We start from the raw sequence: 13,993 nt of genomic DNA, 5'->3' as shown, positions 1-13,993 counted from the left end.
ACATTTGCAGTAAATATTGCAATGTTACCAAACATTATTAGGATTCAGTATTGAGCAGTTTACCTGTGACATGGATATTGGACAAGACAACCACATGTTGCTACTGCCACAGTTTTGCTTTAATGTAATCATAACAAGCATATTTCAATTTCTAGGAAGAACATTTCATCTTTTGTTAAATTTTAGACCACAATTTCATCTGTTTTCAACTGCTCCTGATTTTCATTTAATCAACAAATGGTCAAGATGACCATCTGAATGACATGCTCTCATCTGCAATCGCTAAAGCTGCATGGCAGTATATTTAGTATTTCCTGAATTTCTAACATGCATTTTCATTGCACATACTTTATTCAATTCAATTCAATTCAATTCAATTTTATTTGTATAGCGCCAAATCACAATACAAATCATCTCAAGGCACTTTACAAAAACTAAAACTAAAAACCCAACAATTCCCTTATGAGCAAGTACTTGGCGACAGTGGAGAGGAAAAAACTCCCTTTAACGGAAGAAAAAAACTTCCAGCAGAACCGGGCTCAGTTTGGGCGGCCATCTGCCTCGACCGGTTGGGGTGAGTGGATAGAGCAGAGAGAAAAGAACAGCAACAATAAACAACAAATAGACACTGCAGGTTGGTGGGGCCAGTAACTGCACATCAGCGATAAACAGCTCCAGGACCAGGGACACCTGCAGAAGGTACAGAGAGAGAGAGAGAACAGAGAGAGAGGGAGGGAGAGAGCACAAACTAGGGGAGAGAGAGAGCACAAGGTTAGTGACATTCAATGGTGGAATATACATGAGGTGGGAGAGAAGGGGGGGGGGGGGTTAGGGTAGGGGAGCTCAGTGCACCGATGGTCCTCGGGCAGTCTAGGCCTATAGCAGCATAACTAAGGGATGGTTCAGGGTTACCTGAAGCCAGCCCTAACTATATGCTTTGTCAAAGAGGAAGGTTTTAAGTCTAGCCTTAAAAGTACAGAGAGTGTCTGCCTCCTGAACCCAGTTATCAGTGTAGTTTATGCAGTTATATCTGAATTGTCTTTCATTCTGAGCTGTCATTTACATCTGTCATTTCATCATAGTGTCTGGACAGCATGAGAAGTATAACAAGTGGGTGTTTGTGCTTAAAATTTAAAGCCAGTCTCCATTATGTTAAGTTGTGAAAAGTATGGAATAACACTAAAATAAAGTTGACCATGTTCCAAAGTCATACAGACATAAAACAAGGTCTTTCATCAAAAATATGAGTTAAACAGTGAGTTGGGGTAAAAATTGAAAGATACCTGTTGAATTTCTATAACTAGGAACTTGGTCAAAAAGATTGAAGAGTCAGTACATGGTTGAAAGGGATGCGTTCAGATCACCAGACAGACACAGTTAGGCATTAGCTGGTGAACACAGTGGAGCACTGTGTAGAAGTGAATAAGCCTACAGCATTTGTATTCATCACGGTAACTCAAAAATGAGTGGTAATGTTGCTCGGAGTCTGCTACATAGGTAAAGAGGCAGATTTTGTGAACCTATTTACCAAAACACCTTTCTCACCCAATAATACTTCAATGTATCTCCAGATTGTTGCACTGCCCAATAATATAGTATAATGAAATACTCTAGTGAGGTAACTGGAAATATTTACTGTCACTTCTGGATATAAGTTGTGTATGAAGAAGAGGCATATTTTTAATGTAGTAGAGTAAGCATTATAGAGCAAGTAGAAAGAATATGTGTATATAAGATGCATGATGCATGTCATTTGCAAAGGGGCAAGGCACTGAAGACTTGAAAATAGAGAATATTCATTCCCATTCATGTTATTACCGCGTTATATAATATTACAATATTTTCTTGCTGAAATCCTTTTTGTAGAAATTTCATTTTCAGAATTGGTAGCATTGAAAATAAATGGAGCTGGCAGATGTTTCACACCAGTACAGACCCTCTTACTCTGCTCTGATTCAATGTTTTCCCTCATTCTGACCATCATCTGGCAGTATTTTCTCCCACTGTGCCTCTTTCCCAGATCCTGCCAGGCCTTCCTTTGGTTCAAACACCACCACACAAACCCCAAAGATGAAAGGAGAAGAGTAGCTCCATTACCTACATTACAGTAAGTTGCTCAGACCAATTGACAACAACAAATGCCCCAGAAAAAGCATTTTTCTCCCCAAGATTTGAGTGCTGTACTTACATCTAACTTCATTTTTATAGACCACAGCCTATTTTCTTCCATCTAGAGTGTTGCAGCCAGGAGGGCATTTGATATCCTCCCATGCACCATCAAAGTGGACAATATGCCTCTGTGACAGAAGAGCAAATCCATGTTTTCTTCAATCCATCCAGCTTTTGATAGATTAATTTTGTTATGGAAAGTCCATATTTATGTGGTGTCACTTCTGGTAAGGAACTCATGCAGGACGTAAAGTAATGTGCCGAGTAATTACAAAGAATGTGTAGCTGGTGTGTCTGCATAGTTGTGGTCAAGTCACTAAGCTTAGGCATGTCTTAAGTCCTCCTGTACATGGGTTTGTTGTACACCTGCTGTTACTCTATATGTTCCCTGATTTCACTGTAGACTGTGGTGGAAAGTATGTAGCTATATTAACTCAAGTACAATTTTGAGGTACTTTACTTCAGTATTTTCAATTTATGCTGCTTTAGACTTCTTAATTTCATTTCAGAGGGAAATATTGTAATTTCTGTTTCACCTCATTTACCTGACTGCTAGTTTTCTTAATACAAAACATATGATCAGTATAAAAATTCTGAATATCCGAATAGTTGTCTATAATGTTTTGAGGACATTTGGCAAATGATCTTCTGCAGTTTTTATCTAGTAGAATTTTAGAAGATTTCTTTCTTGTGTATTTTCGCATAAACTTCTATTTTCACAAGTGCATTGAAATAGAAATAATTAAAAAATCATGACTATTATTTGGTAATTAGAGATTAATAAGGATTAGCTGTAAAACATTATAAATCTGTTGAGGAAAATTTTTATCTAAACATCACAAATATGTTGCCATTCAGTTCTGTTGTATCTTGCCAACAACAAAGGAAAGCAGTTTAAATAGGAAAATATTAAGTAAATAAGATATTAACAAAATATAAATGTACACTACCAAAATTCATTTTCATGGCATCTGAGTTGATTTGGTTAAATAACTGAAAACTTTAAACATTACTTCTTGCAAAAGCAGTATTATTAGAATTTAATGCAACATAGAGTAACATTAGATAACAAATTTGATCACAATGTAGTATAACTGAAAATATCTTTTTTTCAATTTTGTGTTGGCACTGGGAACTGGAAATGCCCTTACACTTACAGTCACATAGCACATAAAAACCCTACTACAAACTCAAAATCAGACCCGTTTCATTCAATGTATATCCTCAGTCCTGGAGTTCTTGAATTTTCTTTAATTTCTTTTTGTTTTTTATTGATATTACTTACATCTGTCGATAGTTTCAGTATTTTGCAGACACTGTACAGTACAGTCACTGCCAAACATACTGTACCCTACCAGGAGATCTTACCAGTTACAAGCTTTGATCCATCTTTGTGCTAATGGAACTAGTGACTGAACAGCAAATGACCTCTGATTATGGATACAATGTCCAAATGATAACAACACAAAAGCTATTCAACAGGAAAACAGTCTATATATAATGTAAAAATAGACATGTTAAAGTGATAGAAATGAACCAAAAAGTGAGAAATCTTGTTATTTTCCAGCTGTGCCTTTCACAAGGCACAAGGCCACAAAAACCTATAATGGCCTCTGAAAGTTATCGACATTAGCTGGCAAAATGCTTCTAAATCTTTAAGTTTCAGCCATGCTTTGCCTAAATGCAGTCAACTGCTTGGAATTGAATTTTCAAGCCTTCAAATGACTAATTTGTGCAAAAGTGCTTTCAGTGTTTTCTCAGCAAATGAACGGCACCTCTAATCATAAGAGCCTGTGGATGGCTCTACCTCTCCGCACCCACCCAGGAGACAGCCGCGTGGATGGGGAGAAAAACCTTTCTACTTAACCACTTAAATGAATATATCAAGAAACTAATTTGCCATTTTAATTGCATGATTTAGGAAGACGCTACTTCACTTGCCCCTCTTCCATCTTGGTTGATTTCCAATGTGAGCACACATTAGATTGATCTATGAAAGACTGCAGAAATCACAACACTTAAGTCTTTTCATTTTCTCTCCCTAATTAAATAATTGAAATTCCTGTCAGTGTCTGCACTTAAGCTGCACACAAACATTGCAGGCATGCTCCATAGCTGAGTGAATCATGAAAGGCTTGTTTTTATCTGTTCTATTTGTCGCCTTCTTCCTTTTTCTTTTTGTCTTCCAAGAGCCACAGATTCATTCCATCTGTCAAGACCAGAAATAGATCAGTACATCCATTTTGTTGAGATTTGCCCATCCCATTAAGTGATTGCTTGCAGAAATGGCAGGGGACATTTCTTCTGATACATTCCCTGAAACAGTGCTGGCAGACATTAAGGACACATTATTGAGTCCCATTTTCTCTCAGCCACAAGGATATCCATTAGAGTGGCACACAGCCCTAAATTTTTCCATTTTCTCTCTCACCAAACTTGACTTTATACATTATTTCTGCCTCTGTTTTGTAATTTACAGCCACAAATTATATCAGGGAAAAGCCATCTTGTAGCATGTGGCTCCTCTTCCCAGGGCTATTTGCCAAGACTTGATTCTGAAGTGTCAAAATGGGCCCATCGTTACAGCTAATCATGACTGACAGCATGGTGCTTTAAAGTCCATACAAGTTTGCACACACTGGAAACTTTTTGTGTGTGTCTCACACATGTGGATTTTGTTCTTGTGCACACTGCCATTTTCTGAAACACAGCTCAAACTCTGTTGATTAAGCAGGAATTGAACACAGAATATTCTTATTGTGAGGCAACAACACTAACCACCGCTTCACCATGCCACCTGTGAGCACAACACCCTCTAAATATTATGTGGTGAAACCACGGCTCTATTAAGAAGAATGTAGTGAAACACTTCACTGCACTCCTACTGCAGACTGATGTCACATCAGGAGCAACAAGGCTGGAGTTAGAATCTCTCTATGAAAATAAAAAATTGAAGGAAGACGTGGCTATAATCCTGTCATTCAAAAAATGTGTGCGGTCAGGATTATGCCAAGTGGAAAGCAGCCTTTGGGGTCACACAAATCAAATCAGTATGTTATCAAGATGTTACAAAATCAGTAAAAGTAAAAACCTAAAATTAAATGCAACTTCAGTGGCTAAGGAGCCATCAAGGTCCTGATAAGAAGTGATAATTTCTATAATTCAGTTCAATTCCATACTATATAATTGCAAAGTCTGTGATTTGATTTCTGCCAGTCAACACTGTCTACATTTCAACCACTATAAAATAAATTCTAGAGACAAAAAAGTGAAAAAACTGCTACAACAACTTAAAGTGTTAACACCCATCATCATTCCTGTCATATCTATCAGTGATCTGGAATGTTTTCTTATATACTGAAGGTAAAAAGATGTTCCTGTGTTTCTACTTTGCACAGGTATGTAAAGCATGTCATTACTTGACAACTATGCGTTTTTCACCTTAGAAAAATTATGTCCGTTTGATCATGACCTCATTGCGCTGCTTGCTCATTCAGAGATGACTGCAGGGTACTGCACTAGGATAAGTACAATAGCTTGTAAAAAAACATGCATTCAAGACCAGATCCACCAACAAACAGGTCAAGCTTTTTCACAGTATTGTAGAGAGCACAATCACAGAGGCGTTAGAAGGCAGCTCAAAGGCCACAGCAGCACCCCGCTGAGCTGACATTCTCATCGTGCCTTGCCCATTAATTCTGTCATTGTTGCTGTCCTGGCCTCCTGGAGTCCTATCAAAGACTCAATAACCACTGCTTAACCAAAGTCCATTGCGAATTCCTCATCTCTCTCTCTTGTCGCTCAGTCTTTGCTATAAACCATCTGACAGCATGCGGGTGCGCAGAGCAACTGCCTTTCACTTCGACGTGGCCTGGTTGAAAAGGCCATTATTACCCTGTAATTGTGGGAGTCAAAACCAATTAAGCAAATCTGTATGGGGCAGATGCTGCCTACCTCCCCCCAGCACACACACTTGGTTTACCCTTTTCTTTTGCTTGCTGTCACTTCACTTAGACTGACTTCATCTCTGATGCAGGCTTGGACCCCTGGCCAGGAAGAACATGTTGCTAACTGAGTTCTTGCTGGTCATTTGCTCCTTCCAAGTGAGCAAGAAGAAAAACAGAAAACCGCTGCCTTGTCTGCTGAGGCCATGGGAAGAAAACATGAACTGTAACTCCTGTAGGCTCCAACATAGGAAAAAGCGTTGAACGAAAAGCCATTTAATCCACAGGGACAGCAATGATGAAAGAGCGGCTTAGGCCTGTTCGGCTGCTCCAGCAGGGATCCACACAGCAATGAAGAACTCTGACTCTGAGAGCAAACGCTCCCATTCAAGCAACACGCCTGAGTCTGACACTTCCTGTCAGACTCAGGGGGTCCAACAGGCAATGTTCACATTTACATGTGATAGGTGCAACTGTTGCAAAACAGTGTGTATATATAAATATATAAATGTCCTATTTTGTTTTTATTAAGCTGTACTTCTATTTTTAGGATAATACAATTATAATATCATTGTTCTTCAATAAACTATTATAATAGTTTTCAACACTTATTTAATATTTGCTTAGGGTTTTAATAAATCTAGGTATAAGCATGCAATATGTAACTATAAACATCAAAAGAAAATCATTTTCTCAAACCAATCTCCGTCCTTGTCAAGTATAATTTGAAACAATCAAACAAAAGGTAGATCTAAGTTAGGGTTAACAGATGAAAGCTAGCCTAATTTTCTCCCATCGTGTCTGCATTTTCCAAGTTGAAACAGTGGCACAGCAACTTTTTGGAGAAGCTATAAAGAGTGCTGTATTTCTCCAGTGTCACATCTGCAGCAGTGTCACACACTGACTTAGCAGTGTTTACACTGGTACAGATTAGAACCTTATTTAGTACTTCCAGCTTCTTCTGAAGCAAACCTGCTGTGTGTGACATGAATTCTCAGTAGTCATGAATATGGGAATATTTCCCTTATCTGCCAACCAGTCATGCTTCCATGTGCAGTAAGAGACATACCCCATTGAAGAGTTAAGTGGTAACAGATAGCTCAGCCATGTCTGTAATAACAACAAGTCAGTGAGGACTGAATGCTGTTGAAGCTCTCTGACAGCAAAAATGACAACAGCTAAGTTTTTAGTGCTGGTCAATGTTAGGCAGTCTATAGAAAATCAATGTATCTGTATATTTGATTTGAGTGATTTTCTTCTGTATTTCAGTGCAGGAGAAACCTGTTCCCTCTTTGCAACTGTTGTAGTATATACCACTTTATCTTAGAATATGGAAAAGGACAATGGGCAGAGGACAATTTGGGGATCAGCATTCACACAGACCAATGAATCAGTCATTTCAATCTACAGGTATTGGACTAATTACACACTGAGAATGCCCACATTGTAAAAACAATGATTTAATGTAATGAGCAGTGTGGCAGTTACAGCAGCCACTTAATCCTGTCCAGCACTAAAATGGAGGCAGTGAACAAGCAGGACATTGTCTGTTTGCCCCAGTGGGTTTCACACGAATAAGAGCACTCATCCAGTTGATTTAAATGTGTGTGATCTCACTCCCAGCTTTGTTGCCTTCAGAAAGGACATGTCATAATGGGTCAGTGGACACACACACCCACTAATAGGGTGCATATGTGTGTTTGTGTGGGTTGTTCACTGTGTGCCAGGGGTTGTCTATTTTTGAGTTCCACCCCTGTTGAGTCTATGCAATGGCCAGAATAGCCACACACGTAACATTGCAAAATGGAACTATGTCCACACACACAGACACAGACACAGACACAGACACAGACACAGACACACACACACACACACACACACACACACACACACACACACACACACACACACACACACCCTCACACTCTGTGTCTCTCTAAATCCTGCAAGGAGTTCACCTCCTTGACTCTTACAAGCTTTTAAACCCCTATGACAAGTCTTACAACTTGTCCATCATTCCTGGGTATTAGGCAAATTATAAAGCAAGGAGAAAGATGTGTGTGTGTCCCTCTGTGTGTGGACATAGTTCCATTTTGCAATGTTATGTGTTATAATTAGAAGTTATAAAAAGTACGATCACTGATTGTGCTGTAATGGTGTAATCTTGACCTTATTGTATCTTATAGCAGTAACAGACAACTAAATGACTTTAGAGGCATACATTAAAAGGTACATACATGCAGAAATCTGTCAAAACAGTCTGTACAGAGTTTGGAGACAGTGTAAAAACACAATATTGTATCTACTAAAATAACTGTCTCATGTCATACACCATAATTTCGTACACAAAATGGACATAAACTGTTGACCACCTGTGTATCACGCTTATGCTGTAAGGCTTACTTATGACAGCCTGATCTCTCCTCTTCCAGCATATTAATTACTGGTCACATTAGTTTCCTAGTTTCCATGTGCAAATAGCCAATTAATAATAATTAATACCCTCAGATGGCTTGTTTCTCTCCCATGGTTACCACCTCTGTCAGTCAGGCCATAACGGCAACAAGGGGACAAATGCTGCACTTGGGGGACAATTGAGGAGGCCAACAATCAGTAATTAAGCAGTTCATGAGGCAGTCTCATTAATTATCCACTTCAGTAGTTGCTACATTCTCTGGATGTCCTGATTACATGCTTATTGACTCTGAATCTTATGACGAAATCTGCCTCGCTTCACTTCCTAATGGAGTCTGAAAGAGGGGTCATTTACAAATGACTTTATTAGACAGAGTACCCACATGGACCTTTAAAATGTTACTTGAAAATGCAGTTTCACCTGTCATTTGCAGGAGGCTTTCATGCACTTAAGCAGAGGTCATACAAGCAGCAATATAATTAGCAGTCTCCCTTTCACAGAGTCTGCTTAATTTGAAAGAGGTTACATGCCTTTTCTCCTCCATTCATTGTTAAGCTTTTTTTTTTTTCAGGGGGAGTTGCCAGGCTTATGAAAGAGAAAATGTCATTCTGGCTGGCAACTGCATGAGAATCAGATTTGTCAGATGTACTTGAGGAGGGTTAAAAAGCTTGGTGTCATGTGTAATGTACTACAGGAGAGTAGAAACACTTTAAAAGTCACAGGTGTCACATTTTTCTTAGTAAGTCACTTGTCCTAAAGATCATAAGGAAGACTGAAAACATAGGCTGAAAGAAATAAACGAATGAAAGGTAGTAGAGTGTTGAGGCTGCTCTGATCATTTATAAATATATATACTGCATTCATGACCACAACATTAACTATGAGCTTTCAGCACAGCAAACTTGAACTATTAACACATTTCGAGTACAATGGAAGAACCTCTTAAATGCAAGCAAATACTGAAATTTTCCAAACCACCTCAAAGCCATCCCAGCTCATGTTGAGCCTCTCAGCATGGCTGTAGATGCAGATAACGAAGAAATGGAAAATGGAGGCCAAATTGACCCTTTCACAGCATGTTAAGTCAGTTTGTATGGGTACCTGGAGTGGCTGTACCCCTCCCATCAATAAAATAATTTAAGAACACATTATACTCTTTTAAAAGGGCCCATTTGTCAGACCAGGTGACTCTTAAAAGACCCTGTGGATTAGAGACGCCCTGCGTCAGGTACTTTTAATTCAGCCACAATCGATATGACTTAGGCAGTGTTGGGAGTGAATATTAAAAAAAGGGTATTTGAGTTCAAATGTCTCTTGTGCATAAAGTCAATAAAAATGGATGGGAGTAGACAAAGGTTGAAACTGTACTTTGTGTACTGCAGTTCTACATGTAACTTGTAGAATCTGCCTTGGTTTTCTGTAAAACAGTTTTAATAATCCCAATAATGTAGTATGAATAATGTCAGACTCTGTTTCCATAATATACTTTCAACACCTTGAGACATGACTGCCCTGGATTCCCATATATTGTTTTTCTACCAGGTCTTTTCTCTCTGTTTTCCCTACACCACTGATTTTTACACAGAAAAAGCACAGCACCTAATTTCTCATGTAACTATTTATTAGCACATCATTATAAGGGGACAATTTCGCAATTAACTAGGTAAATATCAGCTAATAATTTAATCACCATTAATACCCTTAAATATTAATATAGTAGGTACAGAATTGAATGCAGAATTATAGATTGCTTTACTGATTACTGATATTGAAAGAAAGGCAGGTAATGGTCTCTGTGAGTCTTAATACAACAGAAAAAGACCATCCCTGCTTCTTAAATGAGGATTCAAACCAGACATTATCCTGAGAGATAAAAGACAGCTGTTAGAGACTATATAAGACAATGTTTTAATATGCTGTTCTGCTTTCAGATTTTCTTTGTAAATAGACTGCAATGATATTCCAAATGTATCATTTTTCTGGCTGCATATAGGCAAGCACATTTATCACCCACACCGCTGCTTGTGTGTCTTGGAGTTGCCATTTTTCCTGTCTGTTGTCAGAGAGTAGAGGTTTGTGGTGGCCAAGCAAAGCAGTGATTTGGCATGTTAGTGAGTGTGTTGGGGCTAATCAGACAGAGGGGCCACTGTAATGGACAGAATCTGGGCAGAATCACAGCTAGACCTGCTGCAGTAGGGACCGGGTAATACAACTAATTTCTCCACTGTCTCAGCCACCGCACAGACGGAAATGGGGTCAACAAAGGTGCAGTCAGCATCAAATGAACAGCTGTTGCCTTTCTCAGTGTAGAGCTGCCAAAGAGGAGAATTTTAGTAAAACCCAGCCCCCCACACACACACCCTTTTGCTTTTGCTTTTTGTATAAATGCAGAAAAATGTATGTACAAATTAAGGGCAGGACCTGTGCATATTACTTTCATTCTTTCTCTATGAAGCCTGCCTATCAATAAAGGTATAGTGTGGGAACACTCAGTGCTGCTGTGTGATGAAATGTACATTGGGTTACTCATAGATCCTTTTATTGGCTGAGGTTTGTGCATTTGTTGTGATGGAGAAACAATTGGCTATTATAAAGAAGCCTCTTGTAGGGAAATAAGGTGCTAGTGTGCACACTGGAATAGCTGGAGATAGCTGTATGAAGTATGGGTCTTTGTGATAAGAAGCTGTATATATATTAACGCAGATATTAAGGTCCAATTGCTGGATGCTCTGAGAATTTGTTGTCACTTTTCTCTATGATTGGACTTGTGCAATTCTAATCACAAAGCATGATACCACATTTGATCAGGATGCTGGGAGCAATGTAAAGTATCTTTTACAATGTGAGCTGAAAAATATGGACCTCAGTATTTAGTAAACTCTGTCAATTACATTATCTGTCAAATGGCACTATGACAGCTCTGTGCATTCATTTATAAATAGTTATGTATTTTTCTAGTTTAGTAGACAAATTATTTTATCTAAATGATTTTGGAGCTTTGCTTGTATTTATTCTCATGTTGGTTGGTGTGACAAATCTGACATTTTCTTATGTAATGAAAAGGGTTTCTTATAGGGAAATGCCCCAGACCTTTTCACTGTACAGCAATGTGATGCAGCATACCAATTTTCAGGCTGTGCAGGCATGAGAATGACAGTAGTTTAAAAAATACTTTAATGCTTTGCAAAGTATCACAGCTTTTTAAAAGTGGGTTTGGATTGTTAACTAAGCAACAGTGTTAGTTAACAAGGGATTTGTATCTTTTTTTCTAACTAAGTAACAGTATTGTTTAGTTAACAAGGGTTAAAGTGAAAGTCCACAGTGAGAATGATCCATATCAGAGTGGCAAGTTATTTATGTATTAACAGTAGACATAACTAATTAAATCCCATACACTGATAATGTCACCACCTCCAATGTAGGGGATTACATGCAGTGTGAGGAAAAAAAACAAAAAAACAAAACATTGTGTCATTAAAGTTAAACAAAGCTGCTGGAAATTACAAAAAGCTGCCATTTTAGAAATAAAAAAAGCAAAAAAAACAGAAAAAGAAAAACAGTCAGACTTTTCAGAGCAGCTGGTAACAACAACCTTCAGATAAATGTATTGTACTGGAAGCATAAAAGTTCCCAAAATGAAAACATTAGTACCTTAAAAGCATTCTTAAGTACAGTTAAAGGTACAGATACACATTTAACCATTAAAACGTTATAAAATGTATTTTCTTTACATAAAATAATAACACTTTTTACAGCATCTTATAAATGTGGTGATCTTCAGTGCTTTTCTAAAGTTACTGCTGTATAATTTTACTTTCAGTGCATTGGTGAGAATACAGAATGCAACATTTTCAGCCCCCAGTCTCCAAGTGTGTCTCTCAGTGCCTCAGTGTGTCTCTGGAAGCTACAAATCACTGTATTTCCACAGTATAAGGAGAAACTGGTACATATAGCAACAGTGAATGTTAAAGCTTAATAAGATGAGGTCCTTGGTTTGTTACATTAGGTTCCTGTGGACTGCCAAGAACCAGTTTATCACTCTGTTACTCTACAGCAGATCAATGCAGTTATCATTGATATTGATTGATTGATCTGTGATGTTGATGCAATTTGGGCCAAGAGCAGGAAGCAATGTTGGCCTTTAGTTCCGAGGTGAAACATGTCAACATTTCAATGAATTTGATCTTGCTTGTATACATTTATGAATACATTTGCTGCTTCTTCATGCCCCTGGAACTACCTTTTTGGTTTTTCAGTAGTGGCAGTAAATCATAAATTGCTCCAACCATGATTAGCATTTCCACTGTTCCTTTAAAATGGATTAATTGCAGATTAATCTAGAGTTCTAGCTTAGTCTGTGTTTAAAGGCTGTCATTGTATGTACTTTTGTTAATTTGTATCTTTTTAAAGGACAATTAATTCCATTGTTCTTGAATGTGCTTTGTACCTTAGGGGTACAGTCTAGTCTAAGAAAATGCTTCAGAGTAAGATTGAAATGTTTTTCAATGTGGTGCATCTTCAACATGTTGATCCAGCCCTGTTAGAGATTTCCAAACTAAACCAATAAAGTGAGAACAAGAGTAGAAAGTGAGTGACTGAAATGTACACGCCATCTACGCTCGAGGTGCATTAAACCTTCCCCATCAGGACAAGTAATGGATTAAAGGCTGCTGTGGCTCTGCAGTTTGCCAGTCAATGCTCTTTCACTCTTCTCCAACCCAAGCCCCCTCCCTTCTCAGTTCCCTTCCCGCTGGAAGAAGTTGATTTGCCATCAATTGCCATCTTGGCTGGCGCCATTAATGCACGCCCACAAAAGGATGACACATCGCATTATCACCTCACTCCCTTTCAAATTAGAGCTGAGCGATGCCTCAGCGCAGCTTGTGACTGGTTAACACTATCAGCTATTTGTAGGGATTGTTCCCTAATATGCTGCGTCTAAAGATTTCATCAGGCATTTGATGACAGAAATAAACCACTGCCCACAGGGAAATTGGACTGATTAATGGAATTATGCTTTGGAGGGGAGTCAATACAGGCAGCAGACACTCACATGGGGATGAGCAGAGATGTCTGTCATGGACCAGACTGGAGTGGCTTGGCCAAGGAGCCTTGGCCATCAACACATCCACCTCATGACACACCTAGGTTATGTGTGATCACTGGAAAAGCCAGGGATTAAAACCTAACTGTGGCTGTCTCCAGTCTGCACCCACACTAAATGACCACAGGCATACTGATATAGATCTAGATACAGGATAATGTCATCCATCTCCCAGACAAAGCACTGTAAACTGAACTAGGAAAAGCACTGAAATGCCACTTCTGCTTTTGCGCTCTTGATCTGAGACAGTGTGCCCTCAAAAACCCTGGACCCCCTCGCATTGTTAAGTGCTCTCTTAGTCTGCTCTAATGCACCTCTTCCAGCACCAAAACTGTAGACGACCCCCTTCCACCACCATAG

Source organism: Mastacembelus armatus, chromosome 14 (assembly GCF_900324485.2).
Source record: "Mastacembelus armatus chromosome 14, fMasArm1.2, whole genome shotgun sequence".
Lineage (NCBI taxonomy): Eukaryota > Metazoa > Chordata > Actinopteri > Synbranchiformes > Mastacembelidae > Mastacembelus > Mastacembelus armatus.
Note: the sequence above shows the minus strand (reverse complement) of the source record.